This window comes from Cygnus olor, chromosome 8, assembly GCF_009769625.2.
Source record: "Cygnus olor isolate bCygOlo1 chromosome 8, bCygOlo1.pri.v2, whole genome shotgun sequence".
In the NCBI taxonomy this organism is placed as follows: Eukaryota; Metazoa; Chordata; class Aves; order Anseriformes; family Anatidae; genus Cygnus; species Cygnus olor.
The window spans coordinates 49,451-65,928 of NC_049176.1; the positions used below are offsets into that span (position 1 = coordinate 49,451).

General features: G+C 45.9%; 1 long non-coding RNA gene across 2 annotated transcripts; it reads right to left on the reverse strand.

Moving 5' to 3' along the window:
• Positions 1-3,022: 3,022 nt before the first annotated feature.
• Positions 3,023-11,670, reverse strand: LOC121073890. Of its 2 annotated transcripts, none has more exons than XR_005821995.1 (4): positions 11,415-11,670; positions 4,727-4,873; positions 3,962-4,014; positions 3,023-3,709 (listed from the first exon to the last, which is right to left on the reverse strand). It is a non-coding gene; the product is annotated as an uncharacterized LOC121073890 (long non-coding RNA). The 2 variants fall into 2 exon arrangements; XR_005821994.1 differs by having other exon boundaries at positions 3,023-3,861.
• Positions 11,671-16,478: the final 4,808 nt, after the last annotated feature.

A 16,478-nucleotide genomic window follows, 5' to 3' on the forward strand; every position in this document is an offset into this window, starting at 1 on the left:
ACGAGAAAAGATCACTTGGGAATGCGAAGAGGAAAATGAGCCAAAAGGAATGGAAGGGTGGGATAGTGCTTGGACAGTAAGTTTATTGCAGAAATTCCAGTATGGAGGGAATACATCATGGTGTATTAAATGGCAGGGAAAGCAGAATGGAACTGATCAGCTTTATACAGTAAGCCGGGTTGATAGTAGTGGTAGACAAGAGTCAACAAAGATAGCTTGGTGGACTTGTGAGAAGAAATATACTTGTGACAGTAATAATGAAGATATCAAGCACTTACCCCCAGTATTGATAGCTCTTAGGGCAGGATGTGCTTGCCAAGGAATTAAGTACAATTCGGAAAGAAATAGCCTGGCAAGTCAAATTGCAGTAGATTGTAGCTATAGTACCATACAAAGTCCAGGACAATTTGTATGGGCAGCCAGTGATGGAACTTGGACTACACACCTGCCAATAGATGGGGAAGTAAAAGAAATAACTCTAGGACTCCCCACACTGTGTCCAATATGAAAAAAGTCTCCTTTTAAGGGAAAGTTGGAAACCCTACAAATTAGTAGAGCAAAAAGAAGTTTAGAAGAAGGGGCAGATGAAGATATATGGCATGAACCCTCGGATGGAGTAAAATTCAGTTGGGCATTAGAATCTCTATTTGCACAGGTAGCTACTTATCGAAACAGGGAAATGATTTATGAACTTACAGGACAAGTGAGTAGGCTCGCAAGAGCCACAAAAGAAGGCTTTAGAGACCTTAATATCCAAAGACAAGCTACAACTAAAATGGTGCTACAGAATCGATTGGCATTAGATACAGTGTTATTAAAGGAAAATGGAGCATGTGGATTTCTAAAAGATCGTATTGATCATTACTGCATCCACATTCCAAATGTGACTATTGATGTAGAACATGACATAGAACAACTGGCTTGAGTGGAACAAGATGCAGAACAGGAAAAGAAAGATATGACAACAAGCTGGTTGGATAAAATTTGTGGCGGATGGAATATTAGTAATTGGGTTAAATCCTTACTGGAGACGGTAATTATATTGGTGATTGTAGGGGTACTAATTTGGTTAACATTTATAATGCTGAAAAGTCTGATTCTAAGGAAGACAACCTGGAACCGGACAGTGATGCAAACCATTGCTCGGCATATGGAACTACATCCGCAATACCCTCCACTGGCATATAACAACTTCGGATTTCAGAGAAAGAATCTGAGGAACCCAGGAGGCGAAATGGAATGAAAACCGAATAGACGAGATCGGTTCCAGATCAAGTGAACCCAACCAGAAGAGCGAATGTAACATAAAGCAGAAGTGGTGGACTTACGAAATGTTGTGACAATCCTAATCTTTGTAATTTTCTTGATTCCTAATTTTTGTAATTTTCCTTGATTATGTTATTGGTGAGCGCTGAGCATAAAACATTTTAGTTAGTTAGTGAAAGCATTTGCCCTCCTCGAAAGGAGTGAAATACTTTCAAAGGGGGGGAAATGTTGGTAATAGAAGATGAAATATACAATATTGCTTAATAAGTGTTACATTTGTGATATACTGTTCCAGGGCTGCGCTTGGAAAATACAAAATATATGTGCAAGGATAGCATGAGAGAATGCACCGATTCATGATGAGGAGTAAGGAGGAGGACTAAAAGAATGCCCAATTTGCAAGACATCTAGATAACAGGGGCCTCTCGGACCCCGGGAACTGGATCAAACCAACCTTGTGGTTTGGACTGAGACCAAGGGCTCAGAGAGCATGCGCAAGAAGAAAAGGTTAAAAAGTTCAACTCTGATGAAGACATCTTACTTCATCCCGATGACCACCCGGACGACCACCAGAGAGTAATATGCAAGCACAGAAGGACTGATACAATAATTAGCATACGAAGTAGGGCTGGGCAGAGCTAGGAAATGAATATGCATATATGTGTTGTGAAACCTAATGCATATGTAATATTATAGGAGATAAAAGAGAACTGAGTGAACAAATCAGACAAAGTTAGATTTGGGCAGGCATGCCCCTAACTTCCAGCGCCTAATAAAGCACCTTCATATAATCAGTTTGTGGATTATGTGCCTTCATGAACGCTAACAACCCCATCCCTAACCCTTAACCTCAACCTCCTAATGCTAATGTCACTGACCGTAGTCTCAACCCCAAACTGCCCTGAACCTCAAACAAGGAACAGGCCCCGAACCCCAAACAAGGAACAAAGAAACAAATGCACAATATACACGATGCTTAAAACTACAGTAAAGCCCCAAACCCTGGAAACAGGCCCCAAACACTACAGACAGGCCCCAAATGTTACAGAAAAGCCCCAACCCCAGATGCAGGCCCCAAAACAAGGACACAGGCCCCAAAGCTCAGATGCAGGCACCAGATCCCAGATGAAGGCCTCAAAAGCTACAGACAGGCTGCAAAAGTCCAGACACAGGCCGCAAACACTACAGACAGGCACTGAACACTACAGACAGACCTGAACCCCAGATGCAGGGCCCAAATGCTAAAGACAGGCCCCAAATGCCCAAGATGCAAGCCACAAAACCCACATGCAGCTCCAAGGACTCCAGATGGGCCCCAAAACCCAAACACAGACCCCAAACGCTAAATTAAGGCCCAAAAGTTATTGACACAGGCGCCAAATGCTATATAGAGGCACGAAAGCACAGATGCAGGCCCTAGATGCTCAAGACACAGACACAACTTGGCTTTATAGATTGCTGGAAAGCAGACTTCATCCTCAACAAGGCGTACACAGGCTACACTGGATGGGGCTTCAAGTCCCTCTTCACCTGCAGAAATAGACTGACATTATGCACTGCCATGTGCATTATGCAGTGAAAACTCAATAACCAAAGTTATTAAACACATTAAGCAGGTATTCTTTATTACAGCACCGGGTGTGGGGGAGATCACTCTGCCAAACACACACACACCATGGGTGTTTATAGTAATTTGATATATACATATTCATCTCACTTCCCCGTAAGTCTCTTACATATTCATTAAGTATCTGAAGAATTATTAACATAGGTTCCCACCCTTATTTGCATGCACGCTAGAGTCCTTGGGTGGTTGTCCGGTGTACTCTGGTGGTCTTTTGATGAAGGCCAGAAGTCTTCCTCACTGCTAAACTTCTGACCCTTCCTTTCTATTACAGATTTCAGCAGTCCAAGCCAGTTCTTGCTTGTTTTATTATCTGTGTGTATGAAGTCTTTTCTTCCCTTACCTTTTAGTATTGTCCCATCCTCATACTCCCTGCCTCAGTCCTGTCCTTGTGGTTGATATACAGCATACTCCCTGGGTTAGCTAAAACCTGCAAAATCTAAATGCTTTCCCTTGTTCCCTGTCCCATGCAGACTTTATCTGCTACATCACCCTTCCCAGAAGCTATGTGGCAATTATAAAAGACCAATTCTAAAGACTGATGTCACATCCCACCCGCAGCACCTGGTGAACAAAAAAGAAAGCAACCGCAGTGCTTGGAAGTGCTGCAGCACGTGCCGCTCCTTGCTGCTCTCTGGCCTCGCCTCAAATCCTCAGCGACATCAGTTGAGAGCCTGTCATGCCACCTGCAAAGCAAGAGGGAAACCCTTCTCACCTTGCACTACTCAGCCATTCTGCTCCAACCTAGCTGACAACCAGCCCACCTTCTTGCACTGCTCTTCAGTGTGCAGTGTGCCCCTCTGAGGCTGTGCGAGACACCTGCCAAAGAGGAAGAAAAGCACAGGATGAGGTAGCAGCCAAAGCCACAGCACCCCTAGCACAGTTAGTCTCATCCACTCCCTTACCGCAGCTGTTCACCTGCCCCCGAGGCAGATGATTCTATCTGCCCTCATAAGCCAGCTACAGCACCCCTAAAATGCAAACAGGATTTTTACTGTATTTTATGTAGTAAAGGAACTGCAGTGACAACAGCACCCCAAAAAATAACTGCTACATCTGTTCATTACTCACCTTGCCAGAGGCAGCTCGGGTCATGACATCCCATGTTGGATGCTGCATTTCAGCTTTAACAAAAAAAAAAAAAAAAGAGAGAGATAAAAGAAGATAATCATTCCTCTGCCAGCATTAGCACCCATCCTTCAACACCACAAGTGACCCCATTTTTAATTTTATCGTTTCAAAACAGCAGCCCTCTTGCCTTGGCACCCTTGGAGAGATGGTTTCAAAAAATAAAATAAATTAAATGGAATCAGGCTGGCAATGCAAGAGCAGCGCAGTCAAAGCTACAGCTGGGGAGAAGAGCAGAGCTCTGGCACTCTGGCGAGGCTAGCTACAGTACATTTTGCATAGGGTCAGGGGCCTGTAAAAAGCGAAGAGAGAACACACCAGGAAGCCGTAAATTAATTACACCCAAACCATCTGGCCAGCTCCCAGCCTGGACACGCCACAGGGAAAGAACAAGCCGTGGTGTTCAACGGAACCCTAGCACCGCCAAAACACTACAGCACAGCAAGGCTTGCCCTTGGCAAAACACTTCTTGGCCTTTTGCTGCAGTGTGCTTTGCCCAGGGCAGGGGTGGGGGTCTGTTTAGGGTGTAGGTTTTCAGAAGCGACAAAGCTCAGAGTCCTGTTGTGTGGGGGATTGTATTAAGGCTGCCAGTTGTGGTCTCCCAAAAGGCTGTCATCATCAGCATTTCCTAGGTAGCTTAGGTAGCTTTAATCTAAGGTTAGGGTGAGTATTAGGGGAGGGAAAGGTTTGGAAGGAAAGTGCAGAGACCTGATGGGAGAGGGGATGCGTAAAGCTTGCTAAATGAATTTCAGGTCTCCTTGACTGCAGTGTAAGGTTCTTGCCACTTTGCCATTAAAAGGTCACAGTCCCAACTTCAGAGCAGCACTTGATGTCCACTTCAGAAAGGATGGACTCCTGAAGAAGAGGAGAAGCATTAACAAAAAAGAAAACCAATATATTGGAGAATACATATTCGCTCTGGCAATGCCAGAGTGACAAAATCAAAGGTGCAGTCGGGGAGGAGGGCTGAGCTCTGGTGCTCCTTGGCAGTAAGCTGCCGTGCGCTTTGCCTGGTGTGAGGGTTCTGTTTAGGTCTTAGGTTTTGGGGCATGACAAAGGTCAGAGTATGGTTGTGTACAGCTTTCCAAAGGAAATTCAGTATTCTTTGAGTGCAGTGTAAGGTTCTTGGCATTTTGCCATTAAAATCTCGGAGATCCAACTTTGGAGCAGCACCTGATATCCAGCTTGGAAAGGATACACTCCCAGAAAAAGAGGAGGAGCATTTAAGAAAGAGAAAACCAATGAAACAGAGAATAGCTTCTAAAAGTGATGTCCTCGGCCTGGCAATGCCAGAGCCACAAAAATCAAAGCACGTGCTGGGTGTCTTGAGCTATGCTTAGCGAGCCGCAATCAATACGCACGTCCAAGCCCTGTGAACACTGCTGCAAAAGCAAAGAGACAGCATACCAGGAAGCAGGTAAGTTAAGTGCATGCAAACCATCTGGCCATGTCCCAGTCTGGACACGCCACAGGGAAAGAACAAGCCGTGGTGTTCAACGGAACCCTAGCACCGCCAAAACACTATGGCACAGCAAGGTTCCAGGAGACCAGTACAGCCAGGCAATCCTGTCTCAGTTAACTGTGAGTTTGGACAGCATGAATTGTTAAGCCTGCTTTGTTCATATCTTGCATATCTTGTAGGATAGGCTTGCAGAAGGCTTTATGATTATTTTTTCTATCTGTGTACCTCTCTTTGTTGTTTTAGTATCATCCAGTGAAAGATGGTTTTGGGTGGCCTTTCTCCTCACCTTCCTTGGCAGGGGAAAAGGAAATGAATCTCCAAACTTTGCATGGGATTTATGCAAGTATGGAGCTATTACAACCACAACCCCCACCACAACTGCTCTCTCATTCCTCCTCCTCAAAAGGAAAGGGGAAGAAAATACAATGGAAAAGACTCAAGGGCCTCAAGGTTCAACATAGGGACATTAATGTAATTTATTACCTATTGCTAACAAGCTAGAGCAGTGAAAAACTAAAAACAGCTTCCCCCATACACCCACTTCTACATCCTTCCCCCTGAACTGCATGGGGAAACAGGGAAGGGGGACTGCAGTCAATATATAACACTTCTCAGTCTTCATGGTCACTCTCTGTCTCTTCTCCATTGTGGGGTTTCTCCCACAGGATGCCATCCTTCCCAAACTGATCCTGCATGGACTTCACACAGGCACCAGTTCTTCAAGAACTTCTCCAAATATACCATGGGGTATATCCATCAGAAGCAAACTGTTCTAACGCAAGTCCCCCATGGGCCACAGTTCCCCCCAGATCTCCTCCTCCTGTTGTGGGCTCCTCCACGGGCTGCAGCACAGAAATCTGCTCCACTGTGGTACCCCATGGGCTGCCACCATGGTCCTCTCCACAGAATCATTAAGGTTGGAAAAGACCTTCAATATCATCTGGTCCAACCATCACCCTACTACAAATGTCACCCACTAAACCATGTCCCTAAGCACCACGTCCAACCTTTCCTTGAACACCCCCAGGGTTGGTGACTCTACCACCTCCCTGGGCAACCCATTCCAATGCCAATTCTCTTTCTGAGAAGAAATGTCTCCTAATTTCCAAACTAAACCTCCCGTGATGCAATTTGAGGCTATTCCCTCTAGTCCTATCACTAGTTACCTGTGAGAAGAGGCTGACCCCCAGCTCTCCACAACTTCCTTTCAGGTAGCTGTAGAGAGCAATAAGGTCTCCCCTGAGCCTCCTCCACACTAAACAACCCCAGTTCTCTCAGCCGCTCTTTGTGTTCCAGGCCCTTCACCAGCTTCATAGCCCTTCTCTGGACACGCTCCAGGGCCTCGATGTCTTTCTTGTAGTAAGGGGCCCAAAACTGAACACAGTACTCGAGGTGCGGCCTCACCAGAGCTGAGTACAGGGGAATGAGCACCTCCCTGGTCCTGCTGGCTACACTATTTCTGATACAAGACAGGACATCATTGGTCTTCTTGGCCACCTGGGCACACTGCCAGCACATGCTCAGGTGAGCATCAACCAACACCCCCAGATCCTTTTCCTCTGCACTGCTTTCCAGCCACTCTCCCCCAAGCCTATAGCGCTGCATGGGGTTGTTGTGGCAAAAGTGCAGGACCTGGCACTTAGCCATGTTCAACCTCATCCCATCGGCCTTTGCCCATCGACCCATCCTGTCCAGATCCCTCTAAAGAGAAGGGTACTCTGAGAGACTGGGCAAAGTAGACAGTAGTTTGGTCTTCTCCATTCCAAAGCAGTTATGCCAAAAGCCCACTAGTACTCTTCTGGGTCCTCTCCTGGGTCTATGCCATGGAGCTTCTGCACCAGTACAATGGTGTGCTTCTGCCTTTCACTGCCAGTTAGTCTCACTTCAGCCTTATACTCCTCGGGGTCTGATGTGCCAGGTCATTGAATGCAAACATTCCAATAAACCTGGTAGTCCGTTTCCTCCACCTGATCGAAGGCAGGGCTCCCCTAGTCTTGGTCATAGCATCTCTTACTCACTTCTTGTAAATGAAAACAAGAAGACCCTTCATTAAGAACGGAAGAAATATCATCCCTTCTACTCTGGGGAACTGCCTGCTGGAAACTGGAGCAGCAGTTTTACTGGCAGAACCCTGCTTTTGCTGCTGTTCTTTCTTGCGACTCACTTACCTGTTCCTCTAGTGTCAAGGTAGATTTTCCCATCCCACTTCCTCATGTTCTCCCTCTTGTCCCACAGGCAAAACCAATGGACAGAGGAATCCTTACTCCTAATATCTGAGATACCGGTCCATACAGGTGGGGAGGAAGATATATTGTCTTTGAGTTTCTGGACCTCTCAGGATAATTTCTCCACAGCTGATATGCAGGTCCATAGGGAAGCAGAGAGATTTTCTTTGTGTTGGCAGAGTTGGCTGGCCACTACATCCACTGTTGGTTCCTCTCCATCTTCCCAGCTCATCACTGCCAGTGCACTGGTCTAAGACAACAGTGCATTCCACCATTTCCAAAGGCTGAGGGCTTTTTCCCATTTCCCAATCACTTTGTCAATGACCTTTTCCCTATAGAGGGAACTCAGCTGCTTGGCTTCCTTGCCCTCTAGTTCATGGCTACTGTCCCCATTATCCCTGCATCAGAGCAGCCAGGTGATAATGCGCTTACCTGGATGACAGCTGAAATCTTTTCATATATCTCGCGGCTCACTCTGAGATAGAGATTAGGTGGTTTCTGACTTTTTAAAGCCTTCTGCCTTCTTCCTCCTCCTGTTCTCACAATGGCCTTGCATAGCAGTTTGTCTCTTCTAATTCTTCCTCCTGATCATTCCTAGGAGAAGCTTCTTCTTCCCTTACTAGACAAGCTGACTTCTGCTTCTATTGCTGCTTCTTGACTATAGGTGCAAATGATACTGACACCAGTTGGCTTTCTGGTTGAGCCACAGTTTCTGTCATCGAAACAGACACATAACAGCCACTGTGTCTGTTATGGGAGTTGGATTAGCCCCAGTGTGCTATTTTGTCATCACATCCAGAAACCTCTTCCCATTGAGGGTACTGAATAGTGTTGAAAAGGGTTCGGTAGGCATGGGCAAGGTCCCGGCACACTGCAGTGATTTGTGACTGTCTGGAATAGCCAGGGCGACAGCATACTTTTTCCCAAACATTTTAACAGTTTATTGGGATTTTGCTCTTGTTCAGAGATGAAATTCCAGAACACTGGAGGTGTCCTCTATTCTAGGTGCCTGGCCATACTATCCCACACACCCTGTCACTCCTAACTGTTCAGCCTCAGGGCACATGTCTGGGTGTTATACTTAAATAGTTATTTATATGTTAAAAAAAAAAAAATCAACTTCTTGTACTGAGATCGGGACAGTTTAATTAAAAAAAAAAAAAAAAGGAAAGAAAAAAATAATATTAACAAAATGAATACACAAAACAAGTAAGTGATGCATGACACCATTGCTCACCAGCTAACTGATGCCCAGCCAGTCCCAGACCAACAGTAGCCTCCCTGGCCAACTCCCCCCACTTTCATTGTTCAGCATGACACAATATGGTGTGAAATATCCCTTTGGCCAGTTTGGGCCATCTGTCCTGTTCGTGTCCCCTTTGAAAGGTCCTTGACTCTGTGTAAGTACTGCTCAGCAACAACTAAAACATGGTGTGCTATGAATATTTGCTATGAATATTATTCTGATCCTAAATCCAAAACACGGTATGATACCAGCTACTATGAAGAAAACTAACTCTATCCCAGCTGAAACCTGGACAGGAAAGTTTGTATGTGAGAAGAAACCTTTCCTCCCAATGCGTTTCAAAGAGTTGAGACTGCCCACTCAATGCTCACCCTTCTCTTCAGTGGGAGAATTGTTGCTGTTTTTTTGTGCTTCACACAAAGGCCTTTGCAGGCCTTTGGGCGGGGTGGGTTTTCTAAGCATGTTTTCTGAGTGTAGAAGGAGCTCTGTCTTTGAGACCTGAACCATGTCTTCCTGGGAGTGTCTTCGAGCTAGTGCTTCTGATGTCACTTCTCCCTGATTAGGGGATAGATAGGGCAGAAGCAGAGATGTGGCTTTTGTATGAGCTTGTGTGGTCACCTGTGCCTGACTGCACAGCAGCAGGCAAGTCTTGTGTGTGTGTTCATGTATGTGATATTCCTTGGGTGAAGAATAAATATAAGCATCCATTAGCTTTCACAGATACCATTCAAACACAGCTGGAGCATCTGTCACAGCTACACTCTGTCTTTAGGAGAGAGCAGGCAAATACAGACTTCCAAAAGTGCTCATCACATTGAGGAAGCCTCTAGGCCTGAGTTTGTGTGTAAGTGGGTGGTCTGGATGAACTGAATCACAATGTTTCATCCCTGTAAATCCTGAGCAGGCAAAGCTCTGAAGACATGTTCAGAAATGTGAACTAGTCTTTTTTTTTTTACTCATAAATATGCCTTGTCAAATCACAGCTGCTTCGTGGTCACCTAAACCTTGCTTGTTTACAGGTTAGACCAAAGTTCCAGAGCAAGAATTAGGGTGAAATAGACTGAGAATAAGTGAGGTGGTAGCATTCTCTTAGCATGCAGTTACTGAAGGTCTAACTAGCCCATCTTGCTTCCAACTGTTGCAAGAGATTGCAATTCTGAAAATAAATTGCATTTGGTGTTTGGGCCAATGCCACCAGATTAACCACAGCCACTGGGGCCACAGATAATAAATATTGTGAGAAAAAGGGGGTCTATATGCTTTGGGATGGGTGTGGGGCACTCCAAGGGAGGGGGTATGAGAACCTAGTGACATGGGGTGACATCCCAAAGAATGTTGGGGACCCAGTAGATAGGGGAGTTCCCCAGAGGTGTCCCAGAGGGAGTCCTAAGGGAATCCTATGGGACATGGGGCAGGTTCCACAGACAACACAGAGATGCTGACACAGTCCAAGGCCTTTATTTCCCTGGCAAGATCCCTGGGGTTTTCCAAGGTGTTTCTTGCCCCTGGGGGAGGTCTGGTGGGACCCAGAGGCATCCTCCTTGGTCATGCTTATCTCTGTAGGGGACAGGCAGGTCCCACGTTGATCATGACCACACAGGAACCCTGCCTCCACTTCTTGGCTCCAACCTTGAGCTACCTGGACCAGCTCAGCCACTACTACCTCCTGTAATGAAGACCCTGAGGACACAGGTACACAGGTCATGGCCAGGCATCAGACAGGGGAACAGGAGGCACAGGAAGACAGGGCTCAGGGCCTGACACCAGGGAGACAGGGAACACACAGGGGGACATGGGGACAAGGAGGTGAGGTAAGTGAGCAGAGGTCAGAGACTAAAAGTGGGGATGCATGCAGACAGGGCATAGAGGGTAACAGAGGTCAGGAGTTAGGGCTTGGAACCAGTGACTGGGGAAGAGGGATCCAAGGAACACAGGGAGAGGGACAGGTTAAGGGCCTGGCAAAGAATACAGCTGGACTGTGAAAACACGGGACATGTTCCACCAGGAACACAGCAGGACATCGAGAAAACAGGGCTCAGGATGAAGCTGCTACTGGACAGTGAAAGACATGGTGGAACCAGGGGAACAGGGGGACATGGAGCAAGGTATGGCCTGATCCTGTGGGTTCCCAGGGCCATCCATAGTCCTGGCATGCCCTCCAGTCCTCTCCAAACACCTCATGATCCTAAGTGCCCCCCTTGATACTACCAAATGCTGTTGTGCTTCACATGACCCTCCTTATAACCCTAAGGTGCCATTTGACCCCCTCCAGACCACTGGGTGCCCACAGGTACCTCCCATGACCCTCCACATGATCCTCCATTCCTCTGAGATCCTACAGTGCACCCCAGATAGGGGGGTGCGCCCCCACTTACCCTATGGTCCTTTTCATTGCCCTATCTTGCTCCAGCCCCCTGAATTCCCAGCATTTTCCCCATAACCTCCCAGTTAGGGAGATCCCACCTTTGTTGGAATTCCCAGGGATCTCTCCTTCCTCCTGGGGGAGGGCAGTGAACACCTCTACCTCTTGGCCATGCTCAGGGCTCCCCACATAAACCAGGGTCAGGTCAAGGCAGGTCTATGGGCAGGGACACAAGACATGGAGTGAGGTCAGGGCAGGTACTGCCCCCATTGCATACTTCCAACAGTGCCAAACTCACCTGGGGTGTGAGGATGTAGCCATAGAGCTTGGCATGCCAAAGGACTGTTTCGAGGCAACCCCTGGTGGGCCCCCGGGTGCCCCGAAGGACCCCGCTCGGCGACCCCAGGCAGGCCCATGGCGCAGCGGCAGACCCCGCCTGGCGACCCCCAGCGGGCCCCCGGGCGCCGAAGCAGACCCGGCCCAGTGACCCCAGGCGGGCCCCGGGTGCCGCAGCGGACCCCGCCTGGTGACCCCAGGCGGGCCCCCGGGCACCTTGGTGGACCTCGGCCTGCGACCCCACGTGGGCCCCCAGGCACTGCAGGTCACGGGTTCTCGGCGAGAGTCGGTGCCTGGGGTCCACCGCGGCGCCTGGGGGGCCCAGCGGGTGTTGGTGCCCGGGGTCCGCCGCGGGGCCCAGGGGCCCGGTGGGAGTCTGTGCCCAGGGTCTGCCGTGCTGCCCAAATGCCCGGCAGGAGTCGGCGCCCAGGGTCCGCTGTGGGGCCCAGGGTCCCGGCGGGGGTCGCCGGGCAGGGTCTGCTGGGGCGCCCGGGGGCACGGCGGGAGTTGGCGCCTGGGGTCCACAGTGGGGCCTGGGGGCCCGGCGGGAATCGGTGCCCAGGGTCCACCGTGGGGTAGGCAGCTCACCAGGAGTCGGCGCCCGACTTACCCACTTACTTATTCCAAACTAAGTTGAGATTGTATTTGTTTGTTTCAGAATCTCAGAAATAAAGTCCACAGTTTTAGGCAGTTCTAGATGAAGGTGCCTGCTGGAATATACAGCTATATTTATTTACACATTCCTGTGAAGAGACTTTTCCAGTTACCTTTGCATTCACACGGTACTACCTCTACATTGTCAACTTCCTGATGGTTCACCAGTGTTAGTTTCAGCAGCATATGGCTTTCCTAGATATGTATCTGAAGATCCTTTTTTTTTTTTTTTTTTTGGAATGTTGACTACTCCAAGTGATAAGATCCCAAATGATTTGGGAACATAGTTGTATCCTACATCCCTAAAGACCAGGTGAATTAAATGAAAGATCTATGGGAAAACTGCACTTGAAATGTACTGGTAGATGATTCAAATTCCAAATGATAACTGGTTATTAACGGTGTTTCTCTGGAGGTACACTTGACTTGGGGAAAGCAGTTGGATGAGTCTAGGCAGCTGTTGGGCGTAGGCCCAATAATGGAGCCAATGTTAAGAGGCTTGATAGAGAATTTTGTGGTTGGTGAAGAGTGGCATCAGGTGATGTTAAGTGTTTGAGATGTATAAAAATATTTTTGGGGAATAAAAATGTGGTCCTAGATTACAGGCAAGATCTTTCTGTTATAAATGACTGAGTCCCAAATAGGATTGCAATCAAAGTTTGCAATTTATTAAATGAATAGAGGCAAGCAAACAGCACTGGGTGTGCCGGGAGTCTCTGCTCCACCAAGACGCACAGCTGTTACGTAAGGCAGCTGGTTTTTATGCTCCTAGGCTAATACATATTCGTTACTACTTCTAGAAGAGGCAGGGTTATTATAATTGGATTCTGGAATCCAAAACCCTCCCAGGGGCGCCTGCTTATCAGTCTCTGGCGGTCTCTCAGGGGTTGCTTGGGCTGAAGGCTGGTGGTCTTCCTCCCAGGCTTTTGTCCTTCAGTCGTCCTTCAGCTCCCCCTTCCTCCTTATTTGTAGCCTCTGGGCCAGATTTCAGAAACTCTCACAACATCCCGTGCAGTAGTCAGCAGTTTTCTCTAAAAACCCCCTTTGTTCCCTTATCACCTAGACTGGGACCTCAGTGTTAACCCTTCAAATCCCTTAGTGACATGAATTGCTGGACCATTACTTACATTTCTCTAATCCTCTTCTAGAGCATGAACTGTAGAGCTCTTTTTAGTGTCTTAAGTGGACTCAGCAGATATGATATGGTACATCTGAATTGATGTACCAAAACTGCTTGGAACATTTCAAGTGAGGATTTGCTTTGCATAAGATTTGCAAGGATTTGACCTGAACAATGATACTAACACTTCGATTTCTGTTGGAAACACCTTGCTGTGTTTTCAACCTTCTAAAGGACATGGGCTAACGGTGTGGTGTTTTGCAGTTGTCATGGTGAAGAAATGTATGCAACTCTTTCTGGAGCTAGAAATTGCATGTCTTTACTCTCTGGAATGTTGAAAAAAATTTGTTTAGGGCTGAACTTGCAAGATAGTGAGTAGATAACAGTAGAAAAAATATGGGTACCAATCCTTGCAATTTACATATATTGGATAGACTGCCATGTGTCTTCCAGCCCAAACGTACTAGACATCTTATATACATTTTTTTACTACACTGTACAACTGTGGAACCATTAGCATCACACCCATGCAGTATTTAGCTTGTTTCCATGCTACACAAAGGACTAAAATCTTGAAGCGTGCCTGTACATTCTCTTGCTTTTTTTTCATGTATTGCATACAATTAAGGATAAATTAATCTTCAGCTTGCTGAGATACTAGCTATACATTTCCTTGTTATTTTCTGCCAACAGTCCTCTATTAAAAAAAAAAAATCTATCTTTTCTTTAAATGCCAAAGTAATCTTCCAATATTTTTCAGATGCTGGATTACCTTCTTTTTAGCAGCACTAAGAGGAACCAAAACTTTTCTTCACCTGGTTTTCTTTCTGCTAAATGAAGGCCCCACCTACCCTACTCAGCTCTTAGGATTATAGGGAGAAACCTTATTGTAAGGAATGCCCTTAACCATCAGAGATCTCTTCTAGATGCTTCCTCCCAACTTAAAGCAAAGAAAGGTTTGGTAAGTCCCACATATTCTTCGGTCTAAAGCCTGCAGTGAAGTCCTTCAATTCTTAGGAGGAAGTTGCTAGTGAACCTGATTGAAAATTTTCATTGACAATTTGTTATGAACTAAATACAAAAATGAATAACATCTGTTTAATTTGTTTGTTAATTTTAGGAATTAACCTTACATATTTTACTTGCATTTAAAAGTAACTATAACTATACTTAGCCCTGAAGCTCAAATTGGCTGTCACTAAACAGATTTTACTGGTTTTAAATACCCTTGGCCAATATATAAGCATTTCTGTATAAATAGAAGTGTGTATAAACTGAAGTTCAGCATCTGAAACAAAAAAACTTCTGATCTTTTTCTACAAATCTAAGCTTTCCTCATCGCGTGCTTTGCTACTTCTAAGCTGATGCCCACAGGAAAAGGAATAAATATCTAAAGGGTGAACTGGAGCATCAGAATCTGCTGAAGCAAAAACATAAAAGAGAAGGCTTCTTAACAAGACCCTGAGACCGTATGCTATCCTGTGATTCCTTATGATTTAAAACAAAATTCTGCCTGTATGCAGAAATGTGGCTTTTTACTATATTCATAGTTGGAGAATGCCAATGGGAATAAAAGAAAGAAATAACCTGTTTGCGTTTGTGGTCCCTTGCGGGTTAAGCATTTGGGTCTTTGCACCAAATGTGCCTTTTCTGTTATGGAGATTTGCCATCTTCACTTTTTACCCTATACATCTTCTGCTTGGACTCTGGAACGTGTTTGTTCCAAACAAACTGTTGCTGTGTTTGTAGTGTTCTCTGTTTACCCAGAGCTATGAAGTTAAGTCAGGACTGGTGGGAACTTCTGTGCAGTTTCAGAATGGATAATGTGGTGGCAAGAGGAGTGGTAAACACAACCTCCTGCATATTTAAGTGAATATTTGTCAAAAGATTAGTACAGCTGTACTGACTTAGGAAGAGACACAAGTGTTGATGCTCCATTTAAGTGAGCTTAATATACTATACTTAAATAGCTTACTATATTACACCTTAGAACTTTGACAGTCCTACTCTCCAAGGGTATGACAGGGACTATTTGAGTCATTGGGACAGTGTAATCTTTGCGGCCTATCCTTCCCCTGAAAACATCTGTTGAGTGTCTAGAACATATGGGCAGATCTACTTTTTTTTTTTCTCCCCCCTCCTTGGGTTTTCTAAGAACTACGTATAGGAGGTCAGGTCAGGCTGTAAGCCAATGTTGTTAGCAGTTACTAGTGAAATAACTGTGTAGGATCTCCAGAGTGTCCCAGTTTTAAAAGCGACTGAATATGTTCTTGGTAAAACATGACTGTCTTCTGAAATGGGTATGCGTAAAGGATGCTAACCTCTATACTTGTGAACTGGGTCCTTAAATACTGTTATAAATATTTTTCAGTTTTCTGCCACTGAAATTCCTTTACAACTTTTGATGACTTTTCCCTAATATTTGATGATATTAAATAATTTCATGATTTTTTTTTATGTACAGCAATTATGATTTTAGAAATATACCCCATTCTGCCTACTGCATGTCTGGAAATAAAATCTTTAGTCTGTTCTGTTACAGTATGCAGTAGTCCTAGTGCTGGAGTTCTCAACCCACCATGTACCAAGGGGTTAATTTGTTTCCATCACTGGGGATTTGAATTGTTCGTCAGTGCTGAGGTCACTGTCACTGTTAAATGACAGATGTCTTTCTGAAAATCCCTTGCATCTTTCCTTGTGATGTAAAGTTCAGTGACTGCAATAACAGGGTGTTGTTCTTTAATAACTGTTAAATTTATTCTTTAGAGAATTTACAAAGATGTCCTATTGCTCTCGGAGAGCTCCCTTGATGCCAAACTCAGCATTTTCTTTTTGCATAATGCCTACAGATTTAGAGCCACTGTACTCCCAGTTGTATAGCTTCTGTATCCCTGGTTCAGTGCTGCTGAAATACCCATAAATCTCCTTTCTTCTAGTGGCTTTGTGCAGCAGCTGGGGGATGACAATAAGGTCCCTGATCTATAATTCCAGACAGCCCCTGAGGGTGAGCAGATTGACCAATCCTCACCCCCAACGTAAGCCCCGGGGTACTTGC